Genomic DNA, 20,876 nt, shown 5'->3' on the forward strand with positions numbered 1-20,876 from the left:
TAAAAAAGTTCCCTTAAATATTAAAACTCATGTTTACATTTTAAGTATGTAATACTTTATTAGGAGGTTGAGAATTAAAAGGTACACTATTACATGTCACCTCAAATGCCACATCTTTGACCTTATAAATAAATCCATTCTCAATTTCTCATTGCTATCCATGACATTCAATTTTTTTCTCACTGTATTATATATTCACCAACTTCTGTTGATTTTATTGTTTCTTTTAATCTTCTCAGGGTCTTGATGTGCTATTTCCATCATATTTGTTCTACTATAATTTCCCTTAAATACAATGTCTGAATTTTTGCTCAAAGATTTATGATAATTCACTCTTATCTAAATTCAATGTGGTCTTTAAAGCTCAAATGATTCACATATTTTCCCTGACTGTCCACTAATAATTTTTCTTGCTCTTCTCTCATACAATTCTACATTTAGGTTCCAAGAATTTTGGTTCTTTGTACCTTTGTGTACTTGTGATGGTGAATTTTATGTGTCAACTTGACTGGACCGTGGGGTACCTAGACATTTGGTCAAGCATTATTCTGGGAGTGACTATGAGGGTATTTCTGGATAAGATTCACATTTCAAAAAGTAGACTGACTAGCAGACTGTCATCTCTAATGTGGGTGGGCCCCATCCAATCAGTTGAAGACCTGCGTAAAATAGAAAACGCTGAGTAAGAGGAACCAACTTCTGCCTGAATGGGACACTGGGTCTTTTCTGGCCTTTGGTCTCAGACTGAAACATCAGCTTTTCTTGTGTTCTGAGACTGCTGGCTTTCAGACTGGAACTACACATCTGCACACTGGCTTTCCTGGGTATCCAGATTGCCAAATGAAATTTTGGGAATCCTCAGACTCCGTAACTACGTAATTATAATTTATTATCCTTATAATACATTAATCTCTCTCTCACACACAGGCATGCACACACACATATTTACTGTTGGAGAACTCTAACAGTGCTATATTCAAATTATAAGAAAACTTTGATTCTTTATAAGATGTGGCACTTTTTTCTATGAAATATAAGCTTTAAAATAATTTTCTCAGAAAAATAAGATATATGATTATTGTCACACAACAGTGTTTATCATCTAACATAGATAGAAAACTTAAATGCACAGTTTATAATATCTTAATTGCACTTGTTATCAAGTTTCCTAACACTCCTGCCTCCTAAACATATTTCGAATAATACATGTAGGTCCAGGACCATTGATCCTGATCAGGCAATTTATAAATGTTTGTTAAATGTTGGCAATCTATACTCTCCTCCATGATTTTCAGTTTTCCCATTTATTTCTAACAGAAATGTGTTAAACTACATAAAATCTATGACCTTTTGCATTTGACTGGGGCCCACATAAATTCAGCACAAAGACTTCTCTAACGTTCTAAAAAGTTTAAAGTATACAACAGAATTAAGTTGATGATTCCACAATTACTAAGCTACTGAAAGTATTTTCATGCAACTTCCACTGCAGCTCTTTCCTTTAGGTTTTGCCTAAGACCCTGGATTTGTCCTTTTTGAAGATAAATAGTAAAAGGTAGGAGTTGTGGTGAGCTAGTATCATGAAGAGGCAGAATCCTAGGTGAGGCTGACACCTTGCCTAAAATTATTTTTCTATCAGTCTATTTATTATATATTCATAATCTATCAGGCCAGATTCTAGGTTAGGCTATGAATGCTCAGCTCTGCTTGCAACCATACTTGCTAGCCAGAGATAACCCCAAAGGTTTTCTCTAAATCATCCATGATGTGATTGAAAGAACCTGGAGTTAAATTTCCTAAGTTGGAGTCGGGGAAACTCCAGTGTAGTTCTATCACTAAGCAACTGCACAACCTTAGACACATGAAATAACTTCTCTAGGTTTGTAGGTTTATGTTTCTCTTTTATTTGAAATAGGTAATCAATGACTTTAATGATTAGTAAGAGAATTATAATCTTATTGGTAATAGTAGATATCATATATTGTGTTCCTAATTTGTGCCAGGTGCTGTGCTCTGTCTTATAAATACTTAATTTTAACTTTGAAATTTTGTATCTAAGTTAAAAAAATATATAAAACATTACAAGTCAAATTAACACTATAAATTTTGTAATGACAGGAATACCTTGACACATTTCTTTCAAATCTGTAATTGTGCTTCCAGTGGCAATCACCTTTAACATTTTTTTTTTTTTTTTTTTGAGACAGAGTTTCACTTTGTTGCCCAGGCTGGAGTGCAGTGGCACGGTCTTGGCTCACTGCAGTCTCTGCCTTCTGTATTCAAACAATTCTCATGTCTCAGCCTCCCGAGTAGCTGTGATTACAGGTGCCTGCCAACATGTCCCGTTTTTCTCTCTCTCTCTTTTTTTTTTTTTTTGGAATTTAGTAGAGATGGGCTTCACCATGTTGTCCAGGCTGGTCTTGAACTTCTGAGCTCAGGCAATCCGCCCATCTAGGCCTCCCAAAGTGCTAGGATTACAAGCATGAGCCACCATGCCTGGCCACGTTTAACTTTTTAAGCTTGTTTCTATGTTATTTACCAATATATTTGAAATAAGCTTATAATACTTGTTTTATTTTTCAGCTTTAAATATTATAAAATGACTTTTTCTAATGAGAGGTGAAAAAGATTTAGTGCTCTCAGACACCTCAGATTTGACCATCTCTCCTTTTGACTTTATCTATAAAATAGAATTTTTAGTTAAATTAATATACAGTGTTTATGTTATACCAAATTATTTTTGAAGATAAAAATGTATCAGAATTTATTTCACTTTTGCTGTGTTTTTTTGTTTTGATGAGACATCTCATCTGGAACCCTCCAGATCTCCCTCTACTCTTCTGCTTTGGATCTTTTTTTTTTTTGAGACAGGGTCTCACTCTGTCATCCAGGCTGGAATGCAGTGGTATGATCACAGCTCACTGTAGCCTCACCTTCTTGGGCTCTATAGAGCCTTCCACCTCAGCCTCCTGAGTAGCTGGGACTACAGGCTAATTTTTGCATTTTTTTGTAGAGACAGGGTTCCACCATGTTGACCAGGCTGGTCTTGAATCTCTGGGCTCAAGCAATCTGCCAGCTTTGGTGTCCCAAAGTGCTGGGATTACAGGCGTGAGCTACCGTGCCAAGACTGAATTCTTATTTTCTTGACCCCATTTCCTCTCTTTTGTAATTTACTTCCTTATTTCAGTAGAGCATATTATCTGAAAATTTCCTTTTTAGTTCATGGGCATAGTTATGGTAGCTGCTTTAAAATCCTTGTACAACAAGTTTAACATCTACGTCATCTTGGAGTCAGTCTCCATTGACTATTTTTTTCTTGAGTTTGGGCTACGTTTTCCTGTTATTTCAGATTTTAAGTAATCTGGTGTTTTATCTGAGATATTGTGAATAATATACTATAAGAACCCTGGATTTTGTTTTATTCCTTTGAAGACTAAAAAATAGGCAGTTAACTAGAATGAAGTCAAACTGCAACATCTCTTTTTCTCCCCTGTGGTAGGCTACAGCCGGAAAAGACTTGTTATTATAGTTTTCTGAAAAAAGGAGCAAGGAAAATAAATTTTTAAAAATCTTATATGCCTCAAAATGTATTTATGTCATCCTCCTATTCAACTGATAATCTGGCTGAGTACAGAACTCTAGCTTGAAAATCATTTTCCCTCAGAATTTTCAAGGCACTGCTACCGTGTCTTCTAGCTTAAAATGTAGCTGTTGAGAAGTTGATTGCATTATGAATCCTAAGCCTTAACGTGACTTTTCCCCTAGTCTGAGAAACTTTTACTTTTGTTCTCTTTATACTTCAAGTTCTGAAATTTCATGATGCTTCTTTGATGAAAGTCTCCCTTGATACATTTTTCTAAATACTTACTTCAACCTGTATGTTTTTGTCCTTTACATTTGGGAATTGTTCTTGGATTACTTTGAAAATTTCTATTTTCTGTTTTTGTTTTGCTAGTTTTCCTGAAATGTCTACTAATTTAACACTGGTAGACTTGTGTCTAGGATTTCTAATACTAGAGATCATTTTATTTAACCTTTCCAGAAAGTAAACTTATACTATTGTGCCAAAATGGCAAAGGGGTAGCTAACAGCCTACATGGTTTGGACAGAGTTTTGGGATAAAATTATGCCTTTTACCAGTCTTCTTGTTTTTAGTCTACACAAGACTTCTTTCTTCAGAGGTACCTTCAACCCTAAACCTTTTCATGTCCCAAAGTTTCATTTTGCTCAGATCTGTTCAGCCTGTGTACCCACTTTAAGCTTTCAGAATTTTTTTTTTTGACAGCTCTCATCTGCTATTTAGTCCTCTCTCATTTTCTGTCTTTATAAATTTATGCCTTAAAAATTATTCTTTTATTTAGTAGGGTTTTCAGAGTTTGAAGTATGTGTAGTACCCATATTTATCAAGAAGCTGATACTTGTTTTTTTTAATGCTAACATTTATAGAACTTATTATCCTGTGCTTCATGTCTTCTATATATTATCTCAATTAGCCTTCACAACAAACTTATGAGAGATGTCCAAACACACAAAACTGTTACTAAGTAAAAAATGTTTAACATTAAGCCATTCATGTTTCTCTCCTAGATTTCTTACTCAGAATAAAGGAAGATGCATTCACTAAATCAAGCCTTACATTGCATAGAAAAGTCTATTCATTAAAACATTTGCCTTTCAAAACATTTCCTTTGTTGGCAAATAAACAGTTGTGTGTGTGTGTGTGTGTGTGAGAGAGAGAGAGAGAGAGAGAGAGAGAGAGAGGAAGAGGAAGAGGCGGGGAGGGAGGCAGGGAAGAAGAGGGAGGAAAAGAAGGTTTGGATCAAAACATTCAAGTCAGTGGCTTCATGCAGAAACAGCCTAAGGACTGTGAGCTAAGCAACTATTTGAAAGGAAATGTATTTGTAACTAAATAAAGTTAACATTCAGAATACTCTACACTTAAGATATTTGACATAATATTTTCCTTTCACATAATCTTCCTACTCTTTTTTGATGATTGGTCTTCTGTTGTCTTAGACATTTGAAATATAAACGAGCATATAAATTGATAAAAGATGTACCTAACTTTTTAGAGTTTCATTTTAACTGTTCTTTTTAGAATAGAATGTCAAGCACAGTTAAGTCAGGTTTTAAAAAATATTGTAAGGCTTTAATTATCAGTATCTCATGGCTCGAAGCATTTATATATACTATGTATGTATATATATGACACATATGTATGTGTATAGACATATTCTTTAAAATATATGTGTGTATATATTTTGTGTGTGTATATATATGAATTACTCAGTTACAATCAATGTGAGCCTCTAAAGCTTAAAAACATCCAATAAACCATGACTATATATTTACTGTATCAAGATAGCAGCCTTAACGTGGAACTAATTCTGTGGTTACTCCATGATTTAAATGTGAAATTAGGAGAACAAGAAGCAATAATCATTTGGACATTTTCTTTTAACCTATTTTGCATAGAAGCTATTCATAAGCAACTTTCAACCCGAAATATATCTAAGTTTTGAATGTAAACAAAGGAACATTTTAGAAATTTTTTGAAGTTAAAATTAAATAAAGTTATAGTTTAAATAATATAGTATTAATTAACTGTAACTGATAACTGTTTTTTAAAATTTTCTTTTTCTTTTCTTTTTTAAGAGACAGGTCTTGCTCTGTCACCCAGGCTGGAGGGCTGAGGCACTATCTTAGCTCATTGCAGCCTCAAACTCCTAGGCTCAATGATCCTCCCAACTCAGTCTCCTGAATAGCTGAGACTACAGACACATGCCACCATGCCTGTCTAATTTTTGTATTCTTTTTGTAGAGACAGATTGCACTTTATTGCCCAGGCAGTTCTCAAACTCCCTGGCTCAAATGATATTCCTGTCTTGGCCTCCCAGAGTGCTGGGAGTGCAGGTGTGAGCTACCACACAGAGCCTCTTTAAAATATAACTATTTAGTGTTTAACTATTAAAACAAAACCACAATTTGACTGTTTACTGAATCTAAAATAAAATTGCAAAACAATGCGAGCCTATGTTGAATTTGTTCAATGTAATATATCATTATCCTTTGGTAACTCAATAACTGGAAATTGATATAATCTTTAAGTCCAAGAAAAGGTTTCATTTGCATTTCTTAAAATTCAGAACCATAAGATATTTTGGTAGCCTACATAATGTGTGCTTTCCTTGACTACATTAATAATGCCTCTTCTTTCTCAGCTTACTTCTTGGCATGTCTACACGCCTCTCCATATTCCCTTCTGTTTACATTTATAAACAGGCATCCACTGAACAGATTGTAGCCCTTGTTTCTTCAAAGGACAAAAATATAACAGATAAAAGACCACATTTCTTACGTTTTTTCAGAACTCTCTTTTTTTTTTTTTTTTCCAAAATAGCCTGATTTCATTTCACCCTAGAATGTTCATGAATAAACATAGGTCTTGTGCTAAGTCTTCATAGGTAGATCAGGGTACTAAAAGCACTGAATTACACTAGACCACACACAGACCAATGTAATGATTATAGAGAAGTTACCAAATGGAAAGAATAAAGTATTGCTGAAGAATAATTATGGGGAGTAAGGAAAACTGATATCTAATTCTATCTTTATTACTAATCACCCTTGTTTTGGCAAAAGCAACTTTATAATTTTGTCTTTTTGTTAAGAAAATATATACAGAAAGTGCCAATTTTAGATCTGCAGCTTCTTATGCTGGATCTAAGAACCTGATCCATGCAGAGGGTGAGGATCTGCTGTGAAATTCAGTTAAAGTGTGGCTCCTCTGCTAGTGTGCTATATGCTGAAGAGTATTCCAGAATATTTAGATTATTACCTCCAAGTAATAGTCGAATACAGTAGATTATCTTCATGATATTGCACTATAAAAATTCATTACACAAGGATTTTAACAAGCTTTAAAAATCATTACTTTGAAAAAGTTTCCCAAACTATGTTGACTTTCTTCCTCTCATAACATTGTTTAAATGCCTATGATTTCATGTTTGAGTGAGATAACATCATGCAACATATTGTTAGCCTGACATAAATGTTACTTACATTTATTTAGAAAAGAGAAATTAAATTGTGAGGAACTCATAAAAAAGTTTATAACTTTTAGTACTCACAAAGATCAAAGGTTATTATCAAATTATTATTAAGCATTAATGACATTTTCCCATAAAAAATTTAGGATGTAAATAATTTATCTGGATAAATGTATTTGTATATATGTGTGCTAGTTTTTATCCTTAATTATAATACACATTTATGTGTGTATGCATACATACATATCAAATATGTCTACACATCACTGGAAACACTTTCTTCTAAGATGTAAGGTAACTTTCATCCAAACTTAAAGGGAAAAATTATGTGGGCTTTTTGGACAGAGAACTAATTGTTTCTCTAATAATTTCTCATGTAAAGTCACCTCAACATGAAATGCAATGCACACATTATTGTACACAGTTTTGTAGTTATGGGTTTTAACAGAATAGCTGACCTTTCTGGTCCTCAGGTTCTTCAGTGAGAACTAAAGAGAGGTGAATATCAAATAAGCTCCAAAAATCCGTTTGGCTTTTCCTTTCTGATTACAGCATTTAACCCTGGGTATAGTTTTGGTTTCATAAGTAAGCACTCATATCAATAAGAGAAAAAATAAAGAATTATAAGAAAGAATGGTGCAACTTGGTATGGTGCAGATAGGAGTCAATGCCCTAAGGGAAATTCACTTAGTCAAACCAGTGGAAATAGCAACTAGCTCAACTAGCTGTATGTGTGTGAAAAGAAGTATGGGGTTGGGTTCTTACTTAGTATTGATGACTTATCTTGCCATAATGTTTACCATGGTACACAAATCAGCAGGTGATATAATTATTTCAGTATCCTATTCAATAGTTCCAGGTATATTTGAAAGCCAAAGACAGTTGCAAAATGGGATTATAGCAATGCAATTACTAATTGATATGTAAAAGAGATTGGTCTCTATCCAGTTCTCATCTGCCCTATGCTTTCATCATATGATGAACAGAGATGATTTGTATATACTTCTCCCTCGGTTTGTCAGAGAAAGTAGTCCTTATTCAAATTCTGTATCCAAAGATTGCTTGCATAGGAAAACCAATACATGTTGTATAAAGTATTTATCAAATTAGATGTAGTATATGTAAAATGAAATGAAAAGTCAGGTTTCCCTAAGCTCAGATGTCAGTTCCATATTTCACTATCAGGTTATTAAAAAGGGCTCAAGAAGGTGACAAAGTACAGATTTTATTACACTCACAGATCACTGTAAAGATCAAATGAAATAATGTACTAAAGACAAACAGAGGACTATAAAACACTACACCCACTTAAGTATTGCTTCGGGATGGCTCATTTTTGGTTAGGGAGAAGGTAAAACAGCAATATATATAGAAAAGGAAAAAAGATTCCACTAATAATTTGGTAGGCTGAGAAAATGTTTAGCTCTGGTCACTAAAACCAAAATCAGGATATTCCTAGAGATTCATTCACATTAGGATAAAATGATATAATTATTCAACACTCATGCAGTGACTTTCTAAGAAAGCAAACAGCACAAAGATGGAACCTCATAACCTTCAAAAACCTAAGTGCGATGTCACTGCCTCTTTGAGGTCTTCTCTAACACATGCACAGACCTAAGCACTCCCTTTCCACTGTACTGCCCAGGTCCTCATACAACTTCAGCCAGCTTACCACTTAGCACTCTATAAATACCTCTTTATAAGAAGGCGCTTCCTTTCTACTAGGATACAAACTCTCCATTAATGTGTGTTGGACTGAGCTAAAGCAAGTATTTAAGCAATTCAGCAAAAGCCTCTGAAGAATCTAAGTTGTAGGACAGATGTAGGGGAATAGGCATAAGAAGTATACTAGGAGGACTGAGCACCGCTGAATCCTGCTGTGGGCTCTGTGTGAATGTAACTTAATATGGTGAAGACTACTAACTCACCAAAACAAAAAAGCAAATGTAGGAGTAATACCAGTTTCCTTGCAGGTATGTTAACAAGAACACGTTAAGGCGGGTGGAACCAGAAAGAAGATAATGCCTGAAATATAATAACAGCCCAATAGATATTAACCTTTTATTTCTATCTTGTGATTCTTAGGGCAGTAATATTACCAAAGAGAAGTCATAGATGGATAAATCTTCAAACTGCTGTATTGTGATTGAAACTAAAATAAAATAAGCAAGCATGGAGATTTTAAAAAGCTATTATTGTCACTTAAACACTGGTATCCTCTTTGTTCCTTCAATATATACTTACTGAGCACCTAGGATAGGTCAGTCGTGGGGCTGAGAATGGAAATTATGCTAGTCAGAAACAAAGCAAAGCAAGTAAGCGAACAACAAAAACAAGAAGAAAACAAATGTAAACATCGCCCTTCACCTCACAGGAATTACGGACTGATTACCCTTAAGTTAAGAGGCATAATAAAGGGCAGCAGATATTATGACTATTACTATGAAAAGTTTACTCTAAACTAATTTCAGTGAGTTTACGCTGGAAATCAGAGAACCACAAGATAGGTATCACAACTTACATACTATGTTGAGGTGGGGCTGAAGTTAACATCTTTCCAAAAGCTGCACCAGGAAGCCAGACTATACTAACATCATGGATTTTAAGTGTCTCAAAGACACTGCCACAGATTCTCTAAAATATCTAAAGAAAATATTTCTACCCATCTTGAGTTAGTGTTCAGTTAGATACTAGCCACGATGAATTTTAAGCCTGAAAGACAATCAGATTATGCCTCCAAGTCTCGAATCAGGATTTGGAAAAAATTCAATTTTCAGGATTTAACTGGCTGAATCTCAGCTAATATACGTGTTTCTGGGCCATCTTTGGGGATGACTCCATTGGAAGTATTAATATTGACTTGCATATATGTATATCAGGGGCTTGGAGAGAAACAGCATAGTTAAAATATATAGCTGAAGAAGAGCTTAATACAGGAACGCTTTATAAAAATGTGGGGGAGATGGTGGTACCTCCTCCCTCTCCAACAACAGCATGAAACTATTACTAAACTTAGGCTTAGAGGTTAGGAGGGAGTCAGCTGTTACCTGAACCTGGAAGCTAGAGAAGCCCACCTGATAGGGATACAATCAACCCTGACCTTACACTCATCCCAATCTCAGAGCTCTCCAGGTGCCTCCCACCAGCCAAAATCAATCAGAATTCAGAAGACAAGAGAGATCCAAAGAGACTAGCCTCCTGGGACACAGAATAAAACAAAAGGTGAAAAAAGAATCTAGAGGGAGAAAGAAAAGATATCTGGGGTCATATAAGTCTTTAGAATTACCAAGAATAGCCTCACCAGGGCCACTTTCCACATAAAACACTTAAAGCAGAATGTTTTAGTCCTCTTTAAAAATAGTTCTGTTCAGACTATTTAAAAACACAAATGGTGGGAAGTGACCAACACCAGATAAACAGTATGGTCCAGTGATGAAAATTGTAATTCCAGATTCCAAGGCTTAATTTAAGAAAGGGCAACACCAATAATAAGAGTAACAAGAACACAAATGCATTTGTTGAATACAACATGAAATTTCTGACACTTTACATTATTTTTACAAAATTGTTAGTTCTACTAACCCTTGCAAAAACTTTGTTAGGTGATGTCAGTACTTTACAGATTTTTAATAGATATTTTACAGATAAGAAACCTGTAGTTGAGAACATCTAAATGATAAAAATGGGATTTGAACAAATCTATCAGCTAATAACTCCCTGTCTCCACTGTAGTCCACAGCTAGTAGATAACTTTTCCCATTTTCCTTAGGAAACCAATATTTAGTAGTTTACTCATGGAAGCTAGTTATTTAAATACATAAAATTCTGTAATCTGACCAATCAACATCTAGTATGTTATAGAACTTATACAGAATCAGTTTAACATATTTTCTCTGGAGTTTTTAAAGTCTCTAATAAATTTCTGTAAATATTTCTATATAAACATGTTCTGTATTTGGTGTAGGGTTAAGAATTTTTCATATGGTTTGTATCAGATGTACTCTTAAAATGCATTACTAAGACTTTCATTCAATTCAGAGTTTTCAGGTGATGGATTAGACCTGACACTGGCTATGTGACTTTGTGCTAGGTAACTGATGTCTTTTACCTTCAATCTCCAATGATACCTGTACCTCAGGAGTGTGTATGGACCATATTAAGCTGCATATACAACGTGTCTGGTGCTGTTTATTAACAGACTTTCAAGAAATATTCATTTCATTTGTATCCTCACCATGTTATGCCCAAAAGGTTGTATGGAGAGGTAATGTGAAAACTACTAGCACTCTGACTCCTTTCTAGGTAAGGGTGGAGGTGGAGCTTAGTTGGAAATCGTTAACAACTTAACTGGATGCCAGTGTCATTCATTTACAGACTCCGGTAACTTCCCTACCTCCATCAATATTTATATCATGTATTTTAAAAATCTGTTTGGTTAATGTACTGCCACAGTCATAGATACGAATTAGAAGGGAAAATCATCCAAAACTGTATTTATTTTAGTGACACTGTCAATTGATAAAGGTAAATAGCTGTCATAGACTGAGAAATAACATGGGTAGAAAACTTACTTTCCATTTGAATTTGCTTCTCTTAAAACACGTAATCCTAATACACCATGTATTAGTAATTAGCTAAGACAAAAAATGAAAAATAAAAAAGGTAAGAAAGTTAGAGGACTAATACAGTTCTATTACCCCAAAACAGATGTTCTGGAAGAGAAAGATAAGAAAAATTTCCCAGAAATGAAGAAGAGAAGTTTTTAAACTGAATCTACTACTATAATTGCTAGGCACAATGGATGAAAAGAGATCATACTAAGTCACATTCACTTATTCATTTTGAGAAGCCAACAGAATTCTCGATGGCAGGGACACAGCATTGAATAAAAACAGATAATGCCCATGTTGTCATGAAGCTTATAGTTTAGTGGTCAGGAGGACAAATAATAACTTGCAATGTCATAATAATTGCTATGCCAAATAAGCAGAGTCGGCAGGATCAGGTGAAGGCAGTTTGTGGATAACTTTATTTAGGGTGATCATGAACATTCCATGCAGAGGGAATAGCAAATGCAAAGGTTCTAAGGCAAGACTTTGCTTGAACATGTTGGAGGGAAGGGAAGGAGGCTAATATGGCTACAGCATACTGAGAGACAGAAGAGGGGCTGGGAATGCGATCAGAAACATAGCCAAGGTTGGTGGGGGGGAAGGGGGCATGACATGCATGTAAAACATTCTAGACATATTGTGAAATTTCAAAATTCTGATGAACAGTAATACTAAAAACAGGTAAGAAACAAAGAGGTCATGAGTAAGGCTTAAACAGTTAGAATGCCATCTCGCCAGTAACTCTAAACACCAGAAAATAATAATAATAAAAAAAAGCCTTCAAAATCTGAGGAAAAATAATTTCTAATCTAAAAGTTTTTACACACAACCAAACTGTTGAAAAACCTGTGAAGGTAGTTTGAGACATGCAAACTATAGAAAAATTCACCACTCATGGACTCTTTCTCAGGAAGAACAGCATGTGTTCCAGCAAAATAAGGGAATAAATCCAAGTAAAAAAATTACTTTTATTGGTTTATGCCTAAGTAGTAAGGTAGGACATAAGGGGTCCCAAATGGAATAGAGGAAGTCCCCAAGATGTAAGGGTGGATCCCAGGATGGGTGTGCCGCAAGCTTAACAGCAACTTCCGAAGCAAGCAGACAGAAGAATCTAGGAGACCTATTCCCCCAAAAGATAATATTGTGGGAAATACTTGTTTTATTTATATTGACAAGAGACTCACAATGAGAGCGGGGTATGAATTACTGAAACCTAGAAAGCTAAACAAAGGAATAATTATTGCGAGGAAAACAAAAGAAAATTATAAGAAAATGCAAATATAGTACCATATACAACTCAGCTGTGAATTCAGGTGATTTCAGAGTCAAAACAATGACCAATAAATTAACTGAAAATTGTGATATAATTGTATCAGGAAGCTTTGGTAGGAGTGGCTGCAGTGGAAGAGAGGTAAGAAATGAAGGGAGAAAATAAAAGATACAGAAAAAAAGAAAAGAGAAACAGAAAGTAGACAAACAGAATGATAACATAGAAATAAGTGAGAATTTAAGACAAAAGAGGTAGTTTATTTCAGTGGAAAAACAAATAATTAACCAATTGTTTGGCTAACCACAGCTAACGAGGAAAAGGGAAGATTTCATCTTATACCATATTTAAAAATACATCTCAGATGAATTTAAAATTTGAAATGTAAAAGACAAAATGATAAACATCATGAAAGAAGATCTAGGAAACTATGTATACAATCTAGGGCAAGGGAGACATTCTTTTCCATGGTTAGAAGTCCACAAAGAAAATGCAGACATTTGTGCTATGCAGTCTCTACAGATCCGTCCCTGAAACCCCCAAACCCCTGCATACATAGCACTTCCTGAATTCCGCCCCTTATGTAGTTCTCTCTTGCATTGAATCTGGACTGGCCTGTGACCTGCTCTATTCAACAGAATGTGGGAGAAGTGTTGTTTCAGGATTTACCTGCCTAGATGATAAAAAGCAGTTGCAGGTTCCACTTCTGTGCATTTGGGAGCCTGGTGGTGAGATGTAACATCATGCTGGACAAATTACATAGAGCAGATTGAGAGAGGCCCCCAGTCTGTATAGGGAAGGAGAGAAGCTCAGCTTTCCTAAGAATCCTCATTAACATTCCAGATGATTTAGTAGTTCCAGGTGCCATCCTACTACAACCATGTGAGAGATATCAAGCAAAATGAGCAGGACCCCCAGCTGAGCCAAATCATTGAACCATAAGCAATAACAAAATGATTTCTGTTTTCAATCTCACTATGTTTTGAGGTGGTTTGTTACATAGAAAACCAAAATGAAATAATAAAAAAATGTTTAAGATCATCTAGGACTCAATGATACCATCTAATTATTGGGAAACATCCTTATTGACAGGTGGAAGCTCAAAGAGGAAAACAAATACACGTAATTACATAACACTAATACCTTTCGGTAGCATATTCTTCAAGGCAAATTTAAAAGACATAATAGCTATACTAAACATAACTTTGAGAAATTTGTAACAAAATAATTCAAGAGAAAAATGGACAAAGAAACAGGGAATTCAAATAAGAGGACAAATGTCAACCAAATTGAAGATGCTGTTATTAATAGTCAGAGAATTGCAAATTAAAGTGAAAATGAGATATTTATTTACAGCCAGTATGCAGACAAAAGTTAAACGAAGCCACAACTTCTCTTGCTAGCACAGATATGACGAAATAGTATTTACAGAATGAGAATTGCTGTAACATCTTGGGAAAACAATCTGGTGATATATGTTAATGCTAATCAAACACAATAAAAACAAAGACTGCTTATCAACAGGGGAAAGACAAATTATGGTACACCTACATCATCATACATTCTACAGTCATTAAATAAAATGAAAGTAGCTGACTTGGAGATATTTCCATGAAGTATTGTTTACCAAGAAAAGATACAGGAAAGTATGTGTAATATAATCCTATTTATTATAAAGCAAGCAACAATGAGAAAAAATTACATATGTTATTTGTACAGATGTATGCATACATCTAGATATGAATATGAAAACAGAGAGATATATGGAAGGATGACTAGAAAAGTAACATGGGTTTAGAGTTGAATGAGAAGAGGTATATGGAAAAAGGAAAGTATCTCTTTAAAAAGAGCATTTATAATATGAACACAGTGCCACACTCAGATAAAACTATTTGTATGTATGTCTGTGTACAGAGAAATAATTACACACAAAGTTAGATCATAATCTTATTCCTTATAACCCAATAAATTATAACTGTACATTTTAAATATAATAAGCTAAGATAATGCGACTATTAATCTGATCTTAAGAAAAACCTTCAGCCGGGCGCGGTGGCTCAAGCCTGTAATCCCAGCACTTTGGGAGGCTGAGGCGGGTGGATCACGAGGTCGAGAGATCGAGACCATCCTGGTCAACATGGTGAAACCCCGTCTCTACTAAAAATACAAAAAATTAGCTGGGCATGGTGGCGCGTGCCTGTAATCCCAGCTACTCAGGAGGCTGAGGCAGGAGAATTGCCTGAACCCAGGAGGCGGAGGTTGCAGTGAGCCGAGATCGCGCCATTGCACTCCAGCCTGGGTAACAAGAGCAAAACTCCGTCTCAAAAAAAAAAAAAAAAAAGAAAAAAAAGAAAAGAAAAACCTTCTAATGACAAAAATGTTAGAAAAAATAAAGAGGAAAAAATCAGTGAAGTGGATATTGATAATTAACACCCTGGCATAAGTAAATGAACCGAATTACAAGGTATAAGCTTAAAAATATCTTAAAAGGAGTTAAAACACTGCCATTCTACATACATAAAGAGCTTATAGAAACTAATTAAAATCCTAAAGAAAAAAGGAGTTAAAACATTGCCATGCTACATACATAAAGAGCTCATAGAAACTAATCAACATCCTAAAGAAAAAACTAGGAAAAGGATATGAATTTAAAAAGTCACATAGGCATCTGGCAAGATGGCAAAATAGGAACAGCAACAGTCTGCAGCTCCCAGCAAGACCAATGCAGAAGGCGGGTGATTTCTACATTTCCAACTGAGGTACCCGGCTCATCTCACTGGGACTGTGAGACAGGAGGAGCAGCTCACGGAAGGTAAGCAGAAGCAGAATGGGGCATCACCTCACCTGGGAAGCACAAGGGGCTGGGGAACCCCCAGCCCTAGCCAAGGAAAGCCATGAGAGACAATGCTATCCAGCCCAGATGCTACACTTTTCCCGTGGTCTTTTGCCACAGTCTTTGCAACCCGCAGACCAGGAGATTCCCTTGTGTGCCTACAACACCAGGGACCTGGGCTTCAGGCACAAAACTGGGCAGCTGTTTGGACAGACAACAAGCTAGCTGCAGGAATTTTTTTTTTTTTTCATACCTCAGTGATGCCTGGAATGCCAGCAAGACAAAACCATTCACTCCCCAGGAAAGGGGGCTAAAGCCAGGGAGCCAAGTGGCCTTGCTCAGCAGATCCCACCCCATGGAGCCCACAAGCTAAGATTCACTGGCTTGAAATTCTCGCTGCCAGCACAGCAGTCTGAAGTCAACCTGGGACACTTGAGGTTGGTGAGGGGAGGAGTGTCTGCCATTACTAAGGCTTGAGTAGGTGGTTTTCCCTCAGTGTAAACAAAGCTCAGACTGGGCAGAAACCACTACAGCTCTGCAAAGCCAAGCCACTGTAGCCAGATTGCCTCTCTAGATTCTGCCTCTCTGAGCAAGGCATCTCTGAAAGGAAGGCAGCAGCCCCAGTCAGGGGCTTATAGAAAAATCTCCCAGCTCCCTGGGAAAGAGCACCTGGAGGAAGGGGCACCTAAAAGCACAGCTTCAGCAGACTTAAATGTTCCTGCCTGCCAGCTCTGAAGATAGCATCAGATCTCCCAGTACATTGCTCAGGCTCTGCAAAGAAACAGACTGACTCCTCAAGTAGGTCCCTGACCCCTGTGCCTCCTGACTGGTAGACACCTCCCAGCAGAGGTCAACAGACACCTCATAGAGAAGAACTCTGACTGGCATCTGGTGAGTGCTCCACTGGGATGAAGCTTCCAGAACCTTTGCTGTTCTACAGTCTCCACTAGTGATACCCAGGCAAACAGGGTCTGGAGTGGACCTCCAGCAAATTCCTGCAGACCTGCTGAAGAGGGATCTGTTAGAAGAAAAACAAAGAGAAAGCAGTAACATGAACATCAGCAAAAAAGATGCCCATGCAAAAATTCCATCTGAAGGTCACCAACATCAAAGATCAAAGGTACATAAATCCGAAAAGATGAGGAAAAACTGGTGCAAAAAAGCTAAAAATTCCAAAAACCGGAATGCCTCTTCTCCTCCACAGGATCACCAGTCCTCACCAGCAAGGGAACAAACCTGGATGAAGAATGAGTCTGATGAACTGACAGAAGTAGGCTACAGAAGGTGGGTAATAACAAACTCCTCCACACTAAAGGAGCATGTTCTAACCCAATGCAAGGAAGCTAAGCAACTTGATAAAGGATTATAGGAACTGGTAACTGAAATAATCAGTTTAGGAAGAACATAAATGACATGATGGAGCTGAAATAACCAGTGTAGAGAAAAAATAATGACACGATAGAGCTGAAAAACAGAACAAGAACTTTGTGAAGCATACACAAGTATCAATAGCCAAAAGGATCAAGCAGAATAAAAAATCTCCGAGACTGAAGATCAACTTAATGAAATAAAGCATGAACACAAGGTTACAGAAAAAGAATGGAAAGGAACAAAGACTCCAAGAAATATGGGATTATGGGAAAAGACCAAACCTACATTTGACTGGTGTTCCGGAATGGAAGCAAGGTGGAAAACACACTTCAGGATATTATCCAGGGGCACTTCCCCAACTTAGCAAGACAGGTCAACATTCAAATTCAGGAGATACAGAGAACACCACAAAGATACTCCTGGAGAAGAGCAAACACAAGACACTTAATTGTCAGATTCACCAAGGTTGAAATGAAGGAAAAGAAAGGGACTAACCACATAGCTTGATTGCCAGAGAGAGATGAAAAAAAAAAAAAAAAAGATATGAAGAAAAAATGTTAAGGGCAGCCAGAGAGAAAGGTCAAAAGGGAAACCCATCAGAATAACAGTGGATCCCTCTGCAGAAACCCTATAAGCCAGAGGATAATGGGGGCCAATATTCAACATGCTTAAAGAAAGGAATTTTCAATCCAAAATTTCATACCCAAACTAAGCTTCATAAGTGAAGGAGAAATAAAATCCTTTACAGACAAGTGAATGCTGAGAGATTTTGTCACCACAAGAGCTCCTGAAGGAAGCACTAAAAATGGAAAGAAAAAACCAGTACCAGCCACTGAAAACACATACCAAAATGTAAAGACCATTGACACTATGAAGAAACTGCATCAACTAATGGGCAAAATAACCAGCTAGCATCAAAATGACAAAATCAGATTCACACATAACAATATTAGCCTTAAATGTAAATGGACTAAATGCCCCAATTAAAAGATACAGACAGGCAAACTGGATCAAGAGTCAAGACCCATCAGTGTGCTATATTCAGCAGACCCATCTCATATGCAGATACACATAGGCTCAAAGTAAAGGGATGGAGGAATATTTACCAAGCAAATGGAAAGCAAAAAAATAGCAGGGGTTGCAATCCTAGTCTCTGATAAAACAGACTTTAAACCAATAAAAATAAAAAAATACAAAGAAGGGCATTATATAATGGTAAAGGGATCAATGCAACAAGAAGAGCTAACTATCCTAAATATATATGCAATAATACAGGAGCACCCAGATTCATAAAGGAAGTTCTTAGAGACCTACAAAGAGACTTACACCCACACAATAATAGTGGGAGATTTTAACACCCCACTGTCAATATGAGACAGATTAAGACAGAAAATTAACAAGGATATTCAGGTCCTGAACTCAGCTCTGGACCAAGAGGACCTAATAGACATCTACAGAACTCTCTACTGAACTCAAAAGAATATACATTCTTCTCAGCACCACGTAGCACTTATTCTAAAATTGACCACATAATTGTAAGTAAAACACTCCTCAAGAAATGCAAAAGAATGGAAATCATAACAAAGAGTCTCTCAACCCACAGTGCAATCCAATTAGAACCCAGGATTAAGAAACTCACTCCAAACAGCACAACTACATGGAAATTGAACAAACTGCTCCTGAATGACTACTGGGTAAATAACAAAATTAAGGCAGAAACAAGTAAGTTCTTTAAAACCAATGAGAACAAAGATACAATGTACCAGAATCTCTGGGACACAGCTAAAGCAGGGTTTACAGGAAAATTTATAATACTAAATGCCCACAGGATAAAGTGAGAAAGATGTAAAATTGACACCCTAACATCACAATTAAAAAAATTAGAGAAGCAAGAGCATACAAATTGAAAAGCTGGCAGAAGACAAGAAATAAGTAAGATCAGAGCAGAACTGAAAGAGATACAGACACAAAAAACCCTTCAAAAAAAATCAATGAATCCACGTTTTTGAAAAGATTAACAAAATAGACAGACTGCTAGTCAGGCTAATGAAGGAGAAAAAAAGAGAAGATCCAAATAGATGCAATAAAAAATGAAAAAAGGGATATCACCACTGATCCCACGGAAACACAAATCACCATCACAGAATACAATAAACACTTCTACGCAAATAAACTAGAGAATTTAGAAGAAATAGATAAATTCCTGGACACATACACCCTTCTAAGATTAAACCAGGAAGGTGAGTCCCTGAATAGTCCAATGAGGCAGTAATTAATAGCCTACCAACCAAAACCAGCCCAGGACCAGACAGAGTGACAGCCAAATTCCACTAGAGGTATAAAGAGGAGCTAGTACCATTCCTCTGAAACTCTTAACAATAGAAAAAGAGTGACTCCTCCCTAACTCATCTTATGAGGCCATCATCATCCTGATACCGAAAGCTAGCAGAGACACATCAAAAAGAAAATTTCAGGCCAATATCCCTGATGAACTCTGATTTGAAAAATCTTCAGTAAAATACTGGCAAATGGAATCCAGCAGCACATCAAAACGCTTATCCACTAGGAACAAGTCAGCTTCATCTATGGGATGCAGGGCTGATTCAACACATGCAAATCAATAAAGGTAATTCATCACATAAAAGAACCAATGACAAAAATCACGATTATCTCAATAGACGCAGAGAAGGCCTTCAAAAAATTTCAACACCCCTTCATGTGAAAAACACTCAATAAAGTAGGTACTGATGGAATGAATCTCAAATAATAAGAGCTATTTACGACAAACCCACAGCCATACTGAATGGGTAAAAGCTGGAAGCATTCCCTTTGAAAACCAGCACAAGACAAGGATACTCTCTCTCACTACTATTCAACATAGTATTGGAAGTTCTGGCCAGGGCCATCAGGCAAGAGAAAGAAATAAAGAGCATTCAAATAGGAAAAGAAGAAGTCAAATTGTCTCTGTTTGCAGATGACATGACTGTATATTTAGAAAAGCCCATCATCTCAGCCCAAAAACTCCTTAATCTGATAAGCAACTTCAGCCAAGTCTCAGGGTACAAAATCAGCGTGCAGAAATCACCAGCATTACTATACACCAACAATACACACACAGAAAGCCAAATCATGAGTGAACTCCCATTCACAATTGCTACAAAAAGAATAAAATACCTCGGAATACAACCTATAAGGGATGTGAAGGACCTCTTTAAGGAGAACTACAAACAACTGCTCAAGGAAATAAGAGGACACAAACAAATGGAAAAACATTCTATGCTCATGGATAGACAGAATCAATGTCATGAAAATGGCCATACTGCCCAAAGTAATTTATAAATTCAATGCTATTCCCATCAAGTCATCATAGACTTTCTCCACATAATTAGAAAAAACTACTTTAAATTTCATACGGAACCAAAAAAGAGCCTGTATAGCCAAGATATTCCTAAGCAAAATAACAAAGCTGGAGGCATCACACTACCTGACTTCAAACTATACTAAAATGATACAGTAATGAAAACAGCATGGTACTGGTACAAAAACAGATATAGATCAATGGAACAGAACAGACGCGTCAGAAATAACACCACACATCTACAACCATCTTATCTTTGACAAACCTGACAAAAACAAGCAACGGGAAAAGGATTCCCTATTTAATAAGTGGTATTGGGAAAACTGGGTAACCATATGCATTAAACTGAAACTAGACCCCTTTCTTACACCTTATAAAAAAAAAA

At 36.3% G+C, this 20,876-nt stretch overlaps 1 protein-coding gene across 1 annotated transcript in view; it reads right to left on the reverse strand.

Annotated features, from left to right (window-relative positions):
* The window catches only part of SUPT3H (SPT3 homolog, SAGA and STAGA complex component), a 515,287-nt gene that overhangs the window by 191,357 nt on the left and 303,054 nt on the right, over positions 1 to 20,876 (reverse strand). The window lies entirely within an intron of this gene.

Source organism: Saimiri boliviensis, chromosome 4 (genome assembly GCF_048565385.1).
Source record: "Saimiri boliviensis isolate mSaiBol1 chromosome 4, mSaiBol1.pri, whole genome shotgun sequence".
Taxonomy (NCBI): Eukaryota; Metazoa; Chordata; class Mammalia; order Primates; family Cebidae; genus Saimiri; species Saimiri boliviensis.